The following is a 12135-nucleotide window of genomic DNA, read 5'->3' as shown; positions in this document are numbered from 1 at the left end:
GAGAGCACAAGCAGAGGGAGCAGCAGGCAGAGGGAGAGGGAGAAGCAGGATCCCCACTGAGCCAGGAGCCTGATGTAGGACTCAATCCAAGGACCCTGGGATCATGACCTGAGCTGAAGGCAGCTGCTTAATCTACTGAGCCACTCAGGTGTCCCTAGCAGTATTTCATTTTTAAATATACTTAGTAACCCTTTGCTAGTTCTCCTGTGGGAAAAGAGAATCCTCAGAGAAACCTTACCAGAGACAGTACTAGGGGACTTGAGCCTGGAGTATGACCTCGGTTCAAATCCTGAGCTAGTCAAGTATTGGCTATGGGACCTCAGGCAAATGGTTTTATGCTTCTGAGCCTCAGTTTCCTGGTCAATAAAATGAAAATAACAACAGAATCTATGTCATAGGGGTGTTGTGAGGCTTAGATGAAGACATGTATGTTAAATTTTCAGCACAGAACCCGGCAGTGGGAGCTTGCTCAATGAGTGGTGGGCCTGTTCATCACCAGTGCAAATGCTTCTAGATGGGAAGCAGATTGCAAAAGGTCAAGACTCTTGCTCAGGGTCACGCAGCTTCTAAGAACCTCGATCTGAAGGATAGTGGGGGTTAGAAGGAATTCAGGGATGGGAGCAGCCTCAGGGAGAGGATATGGGACTGAGATCATGAGGAGGTCTGGGAGGGAGGCACTGGCCCATGAAGGAAGCAGTGGGGAGAAGGGCTTATGGATATTCTTGAAGCATCTCGGCCCCAGGAGCTTGGGAGGGATTAGGTGATTTAGGTGTAATCATCTGGGGAAGTAGGAGTAAGAAGACTTGACCTTCACATAAGCAGCCTCTCATGCACTCCCTCACCACCCCCCACGTCCATCCTTCTATAGAAGTATTGACAACACAGCGTCATTCGTTTGACTGTTTTTGTTGGCTTTGTCACAATCTGATGACCTTCTCACTTAGTTCTAACTTCCTCATGTGTGTTATGCTTATCACACTTTAGCCCTGAAGTTCTAAAATGCCCCCTTTTCTTTCTGAGCCATCAGAGACTCCCCTCGTCTGGCCCCAGGCAAAGAATTTGGTGCCAGCCACAGAATCCCAACTCATAAGATCACACCAGAGTGGGCCAAGCCTCGGTCCATGGCAAGATTCTTTCCGGATTCTGTGTTTTGACAGTCCCCTCCTCCCGAGGAACAACAAAGAGTCCACCCTTGTTTTCCAGCATATACCTAGAGCCCCTGGACAGAATCCTCAGTCAGGAAAGACGGTGCTGCCTTGGGCGTCACAGAAATCCACAACCGGCCCTTTAACTTTGGCACTCAGCTCAGCTGTGGTCTGTTGGTGGAGGGGAAGTCTAACGGGTCATTTCTCCTTCTGACACTCAATAGAGGAACTTGAAGTCTCATAAAAAAAAAAGAAAGAAAGAAAGAAAGAAAAAAAAACCTTGCATGCATAAAATGTTATTCCTGCAGAATAACTGACCTTGGTGTGCAGCTAAGATTGTGTGACCTCAAGAATGTTACCATCCCCCCTGGGCCCCACTGAGGGGTGGAATGGATGACCTCTGACAGTTCCACCACATGCCAATGATCTGCAGTTATGAATGAGCTTGAGGTCGGAAGCCTCACTTTATGGCTAAGCCTCTTTTTTTTTTTTCCTTGACACCCAGCATAAGGTTCAAACTCAGAACCCTGAGATCAAGTGATGCATGCTCTACGAACTGAGCCAGCCAGGAGACCCTATAGCTAGCTAGGACTTCTGTTTGTTTTTCCATGTTGCTCCATTCAGCTAGCCTCCTGTGTTCTCTCACGAACCCTGTTATGTTATGTTTGTGCTGTGAGTAACATTCCTTACCTGCTGTGTGGGACACAGGGAGAGTCCACACATTCAAGGCTGATCAGAGTGTGTGTGCGTGCATGCGTGTGTGTGTGTGTGTTTACGTAGTGGACTTTGTGTTGGTGGGACTGGAGAAAGCAGGATCCAGGCCACGAACAAGCTGAAGGCCATATTTAAGGTCAGGAATTTATTCACGGACAAAGGAGAACCAGTAAAGGGTTTTTCACGTGGGCTTTTCTCCCTTGTCTTTCCTGAATGTCAGTCTCTTGGTGAGGCCTACCCTGACCTTCCTATTTAAAACTGCCATCCCTCTCGCAGTCCCTGTCCTGCTTACTCTGCTGTATGTATGTCCCTATAGTCCTCATCACCTTGCAACATGCTCTTTAATTTGGTTATTCCTTGTTCCTTTCTCTCCACTCAAACAGATCCAGGGGAAAAGGGATTTCTGTATTTTTGTTCAGAAAGGCACCCCCAGTTCCTAAAACATTTCACGTCACAAAGCAGACTGTTAATAAATGTGTATTAAACGAATGAATGAATGAATGAATCCTAGCAGGTTCATGGCTTGTGCTTCATTGCTTCAGAGGAAGGAAGTGGGACAAAGCCAAGCAGCCTGTGAGACAGGATGGTTTTATTTCTCGTGAGAGTTTGGGCGGGTTAGAGGCAGCTTTTGGCAAAAGTGAGAAAGTAATTTATGGAGAAACACAAGGAAAAGCAGGGCTGCCCTCCCCCCACCCACGGAATCCCTCAGCCTAGAAGAGGGAGTGGGAACTGAGGGCCCAGAGCAAGGGGCCTCTGGGCCAGCTTTTGGCCAACCCAGGAAGAAGCACGGTGGGCCCAGCTGGTCATAGAGAGGGGCAGAAGGGCCTCCACTGCCAGGACAGGCCTGGAGGGAGGGAGGAAAGGGGAGTGACAGGTAATGGGTGTGGGCTTCCTTCTCGGTGGTACAAAACCTCTGAAATTGGATAGTGGTAGTGGTTGTACAACTCTGTAACTACAGTAAACTTTTACACCTTATGGTATATGAATTATGTCTCAAGAAAGTTATTTTTTAAAAAAAGATTTATTTATTTGAGAGAGAGCACACGCAGGAGAGCAGGGAGAGGGGCAGAGGGAGAGAATCCTCAAGCGGTGCTGGAACCCACAACCCTGAGATGGTGACCTGAACTGAAATCAAGAGTTGGATGCTTAACTGACTGAGCACCAAGGCTCCCTGAAAGTTGTTTTTTTCTTTAAGGCAGTGAAGATTTTATATATTAGGTCTCCCACTTTCAGGGCTCTGAGCTACTAAGTATTAAAAAACAAAAACAAAAACAAAAACAAACCCTGAATTCTCTGAGGTCACTGTGTTGTGAGGAAGCCCAGGCCACATGGAGAGGCTCCACGTAAATGCTCCAGTTGGCGGCCCGCTGGTCTCCCAGCTGTCAGCTGGCAACCCATGAGGGAAGCCTCCTTGGAGCTCCAGCCCTGTCAAGCCTTCAGATGACCATGGCCTTGGCAGACAGCTTAGTGAAATCGTGTGAGAGACTCCCAAGCAAGAATAGTCCAGCCAAGTCCTGTCCCACAAGATCTTGGACAAAATAAAATGGTGGCTTTAGATTCCGGGGATAATCTGTTAGGCCTTCGTAGACAACAGGGACACTTATAACCCAGCTGATTTCTTCTTCATCCCTTGGGTTCACTTAGCGGAGGTGAGGTGAAACCAGGGGTGGGGAGTGTCCTGAACATTTGCTTTTCCTGAAAGTGTTTTTAAAAAAGCAACCATTTAGGGCACCTGGGTGGCTCAGTGGGTTAAAGCCTCTGCCTTCGGCTCGGTCATGATCTCAGGGTCTTGGGATAGAGTCCCGCATTGGGCTCTCTGCTCGGCGGGGAGCCTGCTTCCTCCTCTCTCTCTGCCTGCTGCTCTGCCTACTTGTGATCTCTGTCTGTCAAATGAATAAATACTTAAAAAGAAAAAAAAGCAACCATTTGTTTATGAATGTGTTTTGCCGCCACACAAAGGCTTTGGGACAACTCACAGACAATCAAGAAAAGGTAGAAAATAAATGAGAGAAAAATTCACCATGATCAGGGGACAAAAGCAATAAAGTTCCTCAGAAGAGCCCATGAGGGGAGTGACCTTAGCACTAGGCACACAGAGAATGCTCACCAATGGGCAGCTCTGACAGGGCTGTGGTGTCGGCCTTCCAGGCGCTTCCCCCAACCTCTCCAGCAAGGAGTCTCAGGGTGCATCAGGGAACATGATAGAAGGAGTCACATGTGAGCCGTTAAGCCCTGTCTTTGACCAAGGGGCTCTGCCCCTTTTGGAGATGGTGAACTTTGATGACTCTGGGCCTGGTTGTTCTGAAGACTGACGGTCGGAGCCCAGGTTCCTCCCTGCCTGAAACATGTCTGCAAGGGTTCTGAGCTTTTTCTTTGCTCTGGAACTTGACCCTGCTCATCCGGGTCGTTGAGCACCTGGAGGGCAGTTCCTGGGGGTTCCTGTAGCCTGCTTCCACGTTCTCAGGGAGCCGGGGTGAGGCTGACTCTCTTTCTCCCTTCTGGGGCATTTCTCATGCTGCATCCCCCTCCCTCTGCTCCCCCACATTCCAGTAGAGATCCCCGAGGAATGCAGGATACACTTCAGTGCCTCTAGACTCCCCATTCATCCCCTTCTGGTGGGTGTGAAGCCTGCTGGGACAAAGGAGGGAATGGGCCAGCTAGCCTACCACGAAGGGCTGCTTTCAAAAATTACTGCGAATTTGATGGCTTAAAACAACACTCATGGATTCCTCACAGCTGGGAGTCAGAAGTCTGAAACCAGTTTCACTGGGATGACATTAAGTTATCACTCCTTCTGAGGCTCTAGGGGACAGTCCTTTCCTCGTCCTTCCCAGCTTCTGGAGCTATGCTCTTGCATTCCTTGCCTTGGGGGAACCTTCCTCCACCTTCAAGGGCTGAACGGTTGCAACTTCAAATCTCTTTTTGAATCTCACCTTGCCTTCACTCTTCTGTGTCCAGTCCCCTGCTTACCTCTAAAGGACAGAGTCTGCAATGACATTAGGGTCTATCCAGACAATCCAGGGTAATCTCCCCATCGCAGGATCCTCAGTTCAACACTGTGTGCAAGTCTCCTTTGCCAGATAGGTAATGTTCACAGGGGCCAGGAGTTAAGACCTGGATTTTTTTTTAGGGCCATTGTTCAGCCTGTCAAGGGAACATTGACATTTGTAACTTTCCTGCAGTCTAGAAGGGCCTTTAGCCAAACCAGAGCTAGCAACAGGACGTGAGACAAGATGAGAAAGAAAAGACTGCTTTGTTTGGGCCTCACTAGGAAGGACAGTTCTGTGCTGACCCCTTCATTCTTGAAGCCAGGGGCGAGGCGGGGAATACCGCCAAGAATTCTCAGTCACAGGCTCCCTGCTTACAGGGGTTCTGACCTGAGTTATCCTGACAGGCTCCTCTCATACCTGCCACGAGGCTGTCCACTCCAGCTGCCAAAGACTCCCAGGCCTGACACCCCTGCCTCCTGCAGAAAGACTACGGGCTTTGAGAACTTTCCATCAGAGCTGCATGGAGCTCAGAGGTCCAGCCCCTCAGACTGTCCCACACCTGTAGGATCCAAAGATATGAAAAATAGAGCTGTCCACACATTCCCACTCAGTGGATGACAACTGATTCACAAAACACTTTTTTTTTTTAAGATTTTATTTATTTATTTGACTGAGATCACAAGTAGGCAGAAAAGCAGGCAGGGGTGGGGAGCAGGCTCCCCGCTGAGCAGAGAGCCCTATGTGGGGCTTGATCCCAGAGGCTTTAACCCACTGAACCACCCAGGTGCCCCCTGCCCTTTTTAAAACTGTGGTAAAATGACAACATAAAATTTGCCATCTTAACCATTTCCCAGTGTTAAGCACATTTACATTGTTATGCAACCTGTCTCCAGAACTTTCCATCTTGCAAAACTGAAACCCCACCTGTTAAACCACAGCTTCCCATTCCTCTCCCCAGCCCCATTCAGCTCCTGGGAACCACCGTTCTACTTGCTGTTTCCATGAGTTCGACCACTCCCGATGTATCATATAAGCAGAATCACACAATATCCGTCTTTTTGTGACTGGCTTATTTCACTTGGCTTAATGTTCTCAAGGTTCATCCATGTTGGAGCATATGTCATGATTTCCTTCCATTTTAAGGCCGAATAACAGTCCACTGCATGCATATACCACATTTTATTTATCTATTCATCTTGTCCGTGGACTTGGATTATTTCCACCTCTTGGCTATTGTGAACAATGCTGCTTTGAATGTGGCTACACGCACACAAATGCTTTTTAAAAGATTTTATTTATTTTGACAGAGAGAGAGAGAGCACAAGCAGGGGGAGCAGCAGAGGGAGAGGGAGAAGTAAACTGCCAGCTGAGCAGGGAGCCTGATGCAGGGGCTCGAACCCAGGACCCTGGGATCATGACCTGAGCTAAAGGCAGACACTTACCTGACTAGCCACCCAGGTGCCCACAAATGGTTTTAAGAGTAAGTGTTTATCAAGAGATTCGACCCTGCACTGTTAGTTCTTATGGAAAGGAAGTGTGAGCTGACCCCATCTTTCTTTCCCTACGGAGGATCCATGCCGGGGGCAGAGTCCTGAATGTGTCCCTGAAAATCTTAATCCCTATTGCACATTATTTCCTAATCTTAAGGGAACATTAGGCAAAGCAAGGTTTTAGTTTGTATATGGAAATTTCCCTCTACAGCAGGTTTTCTCCCCTTGGTAAAAAAAAAGGAAGAAAACTGATTTTCATCTCGGGTAACCTTAAAACAAGTCAGACAGCAACATCTTGTTAATATCCCCTTGTTTATCTACTATGTGTATTCTGGCCCTTGATGGATCGTAAATCAAATGATTAGTTGATACTGGAGGAAGGACCCAACTGGAAAAACCATTCGGATTTGTTTGCCTTGTCTCCGGGTGGTATAATGAAGTAGTCATTTGAAACAGATGAAACTGTTGACACTGTATCACTTTTAACTCCCTAGATGGCAATCTCACGCAGGTCAACCAATGGTGGAGCCCACTGCTCGTATCTGGTGGGGATGGGAGCCCGTGGGAGACAAACCTTTTGGCTTTGACGCCATCGCCTTGGGAGAGACCAAGCTGGCTCTGTTCTGATACGGTAAAAGTTGTTTTTCTGCCTGGAGGTGGGAGTAGGAGGCACTGTGAAGAGTCCCGCTCTGGTCCCATTCTGAGGCAGCAGCAGATAAATGATGCGCACCCACCAGCAAATGTCTTTGAGGGGCACCTGGGGGGCTCAGTTAAGCATCTGACTCTTGATTCAGGATCTCAGGGTCCTAAGATCCACCCCCCACGTCTGCTCATCTGGGAGTCTGCTTGCAATTCTCTCCCTCTCCCTCTGGCCCTCCCTGCCTCGTGCACACACTCTTTCTAAAATAAATAAATAAATCTTTAAAAAAAAAAAAAAGGAAATGTCTTTGAGACACAGCTCTATCCCTTGGGTTCTGTCTGGATTGGGAAGTTGAGACCCCAGTAGCACATCAGGGTCCCAGGAGAAACCCCTTCACACCACAGCCGTTCTGAACAGCCTCCAGCCTAAAAGGCAACACCCCCAGACCTTAACCATGCAGCTGGCAATCCGGGTTCAGGGGCTAGACAATTAACGTCACTTCTATCTTCCTTTGGCTGGTATTTAGCCAAACAAGAAGTGTATATACATTTGACAATAAAGAGCTGAAACCTCAACAGTGACTCAGAGGCAAATCCAAGGAAACAAGCAGGTGGTACTTTGTCTCCTCAACAGACACCTTGCCCAGACTGGGGCTCCGATATTGCAGACTCAGAACCACACAGAGGTCTCTAAGTCAAGGAGGGTTTTTTTTGCTGTGAGTACCCAGATCCCCCCACCCCCCCTGCCCTCTGTCCCAAACATGCCCGCATGCCCCCTGCTGGCAAAGCACACATGACTGGCCGGGAGACTAGCACAGCGTCGTGGATGGGCGGGCACCTGCGTGTGGATGAGGAGTGGACGCTGTGCATGATGAGTGCGTGGGTGCACGTGTGTTTGGAGGGTTTGTGATTTTGTGCTTGTGAGTCAGAATGAGAGAGCGAGTCCGAGTTTGTGTGAGCGAGCATATGAGCTGAGAATGCGGGCGAGTGCTGGAATCACGTATGTGTGTGTGTGGACACATATGTGGGTCTATGTGCGTGTGGCACTTCCGGTGAAGGGGGCAAGGAGAAGGGGTGCCTGCTAGGTGTGGGCTGTGAGACACCCCCCGGGAGGTCCATGTGGGTCACAAATGCTGCAGAGTTCATGGGCAGTCTCTTACTTGACAGACCCCGGGGCTACCACTGCTTCTGGCCGGCCGGAGACCATGTTGATTTACTATGTGATTAACTGGCCCCAGGGCTAGTCTGTCTGGGTCCCACTCTCATACAGCTCGTGAAATTCTCCTCCCATTTCTGGGCACCCAAGACACCCTCCTTTGCAGACCATCACCATCAGCAGATCCCTGCCTGGTTTGCAGGGGGACGGATGAAGCTGTCACCCTCCAGAAAGCTGCTTGCACATATTGCTGTATCACTGGACCGAGCACAAGAACCGGATAGAGGGGCAACCTCGATTATCTCTCTAGTCACTGACAGATGGCCTTTCCAGAAAACTCTCATCAGAGCTCTAGTCAATTCAAAGGAGCAAGGATACAGGTCTTTTTCCTTCGGAGAGATAAACAACAGTGGACATGCCCCCTCACCCCCCTGTCCCCTGGACTGAGACTCAGGAGACCTGACTCCAAACTGTGCTTTCTAGTGTCCTCAAAACTCAAGAAAGTCATTTCCCTCCTCCGGGCCCCTGGAGAGGAGTAAAGATAACCAGTTGCACAGAATCTCTAGATTTCCTTCTTTGGCCAAGTTGTTAGCACAGGCAGTATCCTAACAATCTGTCAACTTCTCTGTCCCCCCAGCTGGAATGTTGCTATAGACCGAGTGCTTGTATCCCCTGCTCTACTCCACACAATTCATACATTGAAGCTCTGACTCCCAGTGTGATGGAATTTGGAAGTGGGGCCTTTGGGAGTGAATCCGGTTTTTTAAATATGGTTATGAGGGTAAAGCCCCAAGATGGGATTAGTGTCCTTATAGAAGGAAGGAAGACCAGGGCTCAAGCTCTCTCTGCCCTGGGAGGACACAGTGAGAGGGCAGCCGTCTGCAAACCAGGAAGTGGGCTCTCACAGTCTCCAGAATCTGCCAGCACCTTGATCTTGGACTCCCCAGCCTAGAAAACTGTGAGAATAGCTATCTGTTGTTTAAACCACCCAGTCTATGGTAGCAGCCTGAGCTGAGTCATACAAACGTGGGGTTTTCTCCTGAATTTCCAGAGCCTGCCCAAGGTCCTGGCATATATGAAGGATGACAGTAACAGCTGTCAGCTGGGTGGTACCCAACAGTCACTGAGCCTTTACTGTGGACCTGATTCTATGCTGACCACTCCACATGGACCATCTTTTCCAATCAGCATGATAGCCAATGGTGGGAATGTCCTGCTGATCCCCATCTTTGTAGAGAGGCCAAGTAGCTTGCTCAGGGCACACAGCGGGTCAAGGACAGATCCCAAGCAGTCTGATTCCAGAGGCCCTCTCTTAGGGGCAAACAAAATGGTCTACCTTAGGGGGCCCATCAAGGTGCTCAGTAAGCAAGGATTAATTATTGCCAGAGTGAAATAAGCTATTCCCTGCAATTAAATGTTCTTTTCTTGGCCTGTCAAATCCGTTTTCAGGACTCAGTTTCCCTGACACCACAGTGTCTTATGGATTCTTCTTCTTCTCCTTCTCCTCCTCCTCCTTCTTTTCCTCCCCCTCCTCCTCCTCCTTTGCCTTCCCCTCCTCTTCCCCCTTCCCCTTCTCCTCCTCCCCCTTCCCTTCCTCCTCCTCCCTCCTCTCCTCCTTCTTCTTTCTTGTTCTTCTTGTTCTTTTTCTCCTTTTCCTTTTCCTTCTCCTTCTCCTTTTTCTTCTTCTTCTAAAAATATTTGGTGTTTTTCCCTCATTCTTGCCTTAGTGGTTGTTGGCTGAATTCCTATCTGCTGTTGTGGGTTCCTCCAGGATGAGCCTGAGTCTTGTTTGCTTCCGTATTCTCAACCCACTACCTCAAGATGTTTCCAGGCATGTGGTGAGGTTCTCACGCAATGCTGGGTTGACTGAACAACAAAAGGCCAAGGATGACTTCTGAAAATGTTCCCAAAGTGACCATAAAATCAATATGTATAAAACCACTATGTATAGAACCATATGTGCAGAAGCGAATGTGTGTGTGAGTAGAATTATGGGGAAAACACTTTTTCCTAAAATGACTCACCCTCCCCTCAATTTGGACTTTTAAAAATGATGCACAATTTACAAATTATTAATGTCTTCACTTAATGGGGCATAAATGTACACTTTGGTGAATTTTGACCAAAATATGCCCCTGTAAAACCATCGCTCCAAACAAGATAGAAACACTTTCATCATCCTAAAAAGTTACCTTGTGTGACCTTCTAGTTAATTCTTCCACCACCTCCCTCTTGCCCTCAACCACAGTTCTAATTTTTATCACTAAGGTTTATATTGTCTGTTCTAGAATGTCATCTACATAGAATCACGTAGTGAATACTGTTTAGTGTCTGGCTTCTTTTGGTAAACCTAATGTCTTTGAGATTCAGCCCTGTCATTGTCTATAGTTCAATTTAAAAAAAAAATTGCTGAGTAGCGTTCCAGTGCCTGGATATATTATTTCCTGTCAATCTATATTCGGGTTGTACCTGAACTCTCATGTACAAGTGATCTTACGGACATAGGCTCTCATGCAATAGTGTGTCAGGCTATTGTCTTTCATACCCAGAGCTTCTCTGTAATTGTTAGAAAAGAAATGTTTTCCCCCTAGAGATGGGACCCCCTAGAAATTTTTTCCCCCAGGAATGGACTCCCTAGAAATGGCACATCATCGTCCTAGGGTCTGGGGTTAGGGTTAGGTTTCCTGGAGCACAAACTGTGTTCCTCTCACTGGTTATGCTGACACAGTCTCTCCCAGCACTGGGCAGTATACTCAGGTCTTGGAGCAGGCACAGAGAAAAGAGACAACGAAAGAGCAGAACCACGTAGGAGTGAATGAAGCTTCTTCTCCCATTTAGGGTTTGAGCAGAACAATGACCGACGCTGACATCACTTGGTCAGTGCAGTCCTTTGAAGGAGTGGCTTGGACGGGACTCAGCAGGAAGTCAGACCCTAGTTCCCGTCATGACTGAGCCAGGCCTCAGCTCTGTGACCTTATGTGAAGTTGAGTAACCCTCCACGCATCTTGGTGTCTAGCTGGTAAAATGAAGATGGAAGCCTTGTGAAATGAAGACAGACCTTCTCTGCACCCTGCCCAGGGATGCTGGGAGGATGGGTTAGGATACAATCTGCCCGAGTCTGACCTTGATAAACTGTGACGCGTTGTGCAATGTTCGACAGCACTGTGTGGAGAGAGGCGGGGACACACACAGGCATTGTTCTGTGCTCTGATGATGGCACTTACCGCCACCAGGACTCACCTGCCCTTTTTTCAAGGGACTTCAGGCTAGGTCAGACACACAGTGACAATAACTGTGAGCTGCCAGCTGCCGGATGTCCCTTCCCATGGCATTCATCTCTGCAGGGCGAGGGCGACTGTCAAGCTCTTTACTCCTTTACACCTGCAAGAGAACCGTTCCCCAAATTATGGCCACGTCCACACCCTCCACACGATATGCTTTCAACTCTATCACTGGTCTTTATCACCCACCTCATTCTATGCCCACCGCCAAGGATGACGGGAGAGTAAATATTTTTTGAAAAATCTGCTTGGGGTAGTTCTAGCCAAAGGTGTCACGGATAAATCTTAAATGGAGATGAAAGGCCAGTGCAGGTGGGGTGATGGTAATAGTTGAGCTGTGTTTACTGTGTTTACTTACTTGCCTCTAAGTGCTCACAAGCACTGTATAATTTGGGCACTATTCTCATCCTCAGTCTATAGATGAAGACACTGAGGTACCATTTATTTATTTAATTTTATTTTTAAAAATTTATTTATTTAGAGGGGGCAGGTGGAGGGACAGCAAGAGAGAGAATCTCAAGCAGACTCCACACTGAGCACAGAGACTCCCACGGGGCTTGATCTCAAGACACTGAGATCCTGACCCGGGCTGAAACCCAGAGTCAGCCAATCAACTGAGCCTCCCAGGTGCCCCTGAGGCACAGTTTAAAGAGAAGATCACAGGACCACGGGTCTTGGAACCTAAGGGTACTACCACAGCTACTGCCTGGTCCCATCATC

The sequence above is a fragment of the Lontra canadensis genome, unplaced genomic scaffold, assembly GCF_010015895.1.
Source record: "Lontra canadensis isolate GAN:19392208 unplaced genomic scaffold, GSC_riverotter_1.0 scaffold30, whole genome shotgun sequence".
Lineage (NCBI taxonomy): Eukaryota > Metazoa > Chordata > Mammalia > Carnivora > Mustelidae > Lontra > Lontra canadensis.
Note: the sequence above shows the minus strand (reverse complement) of the source record.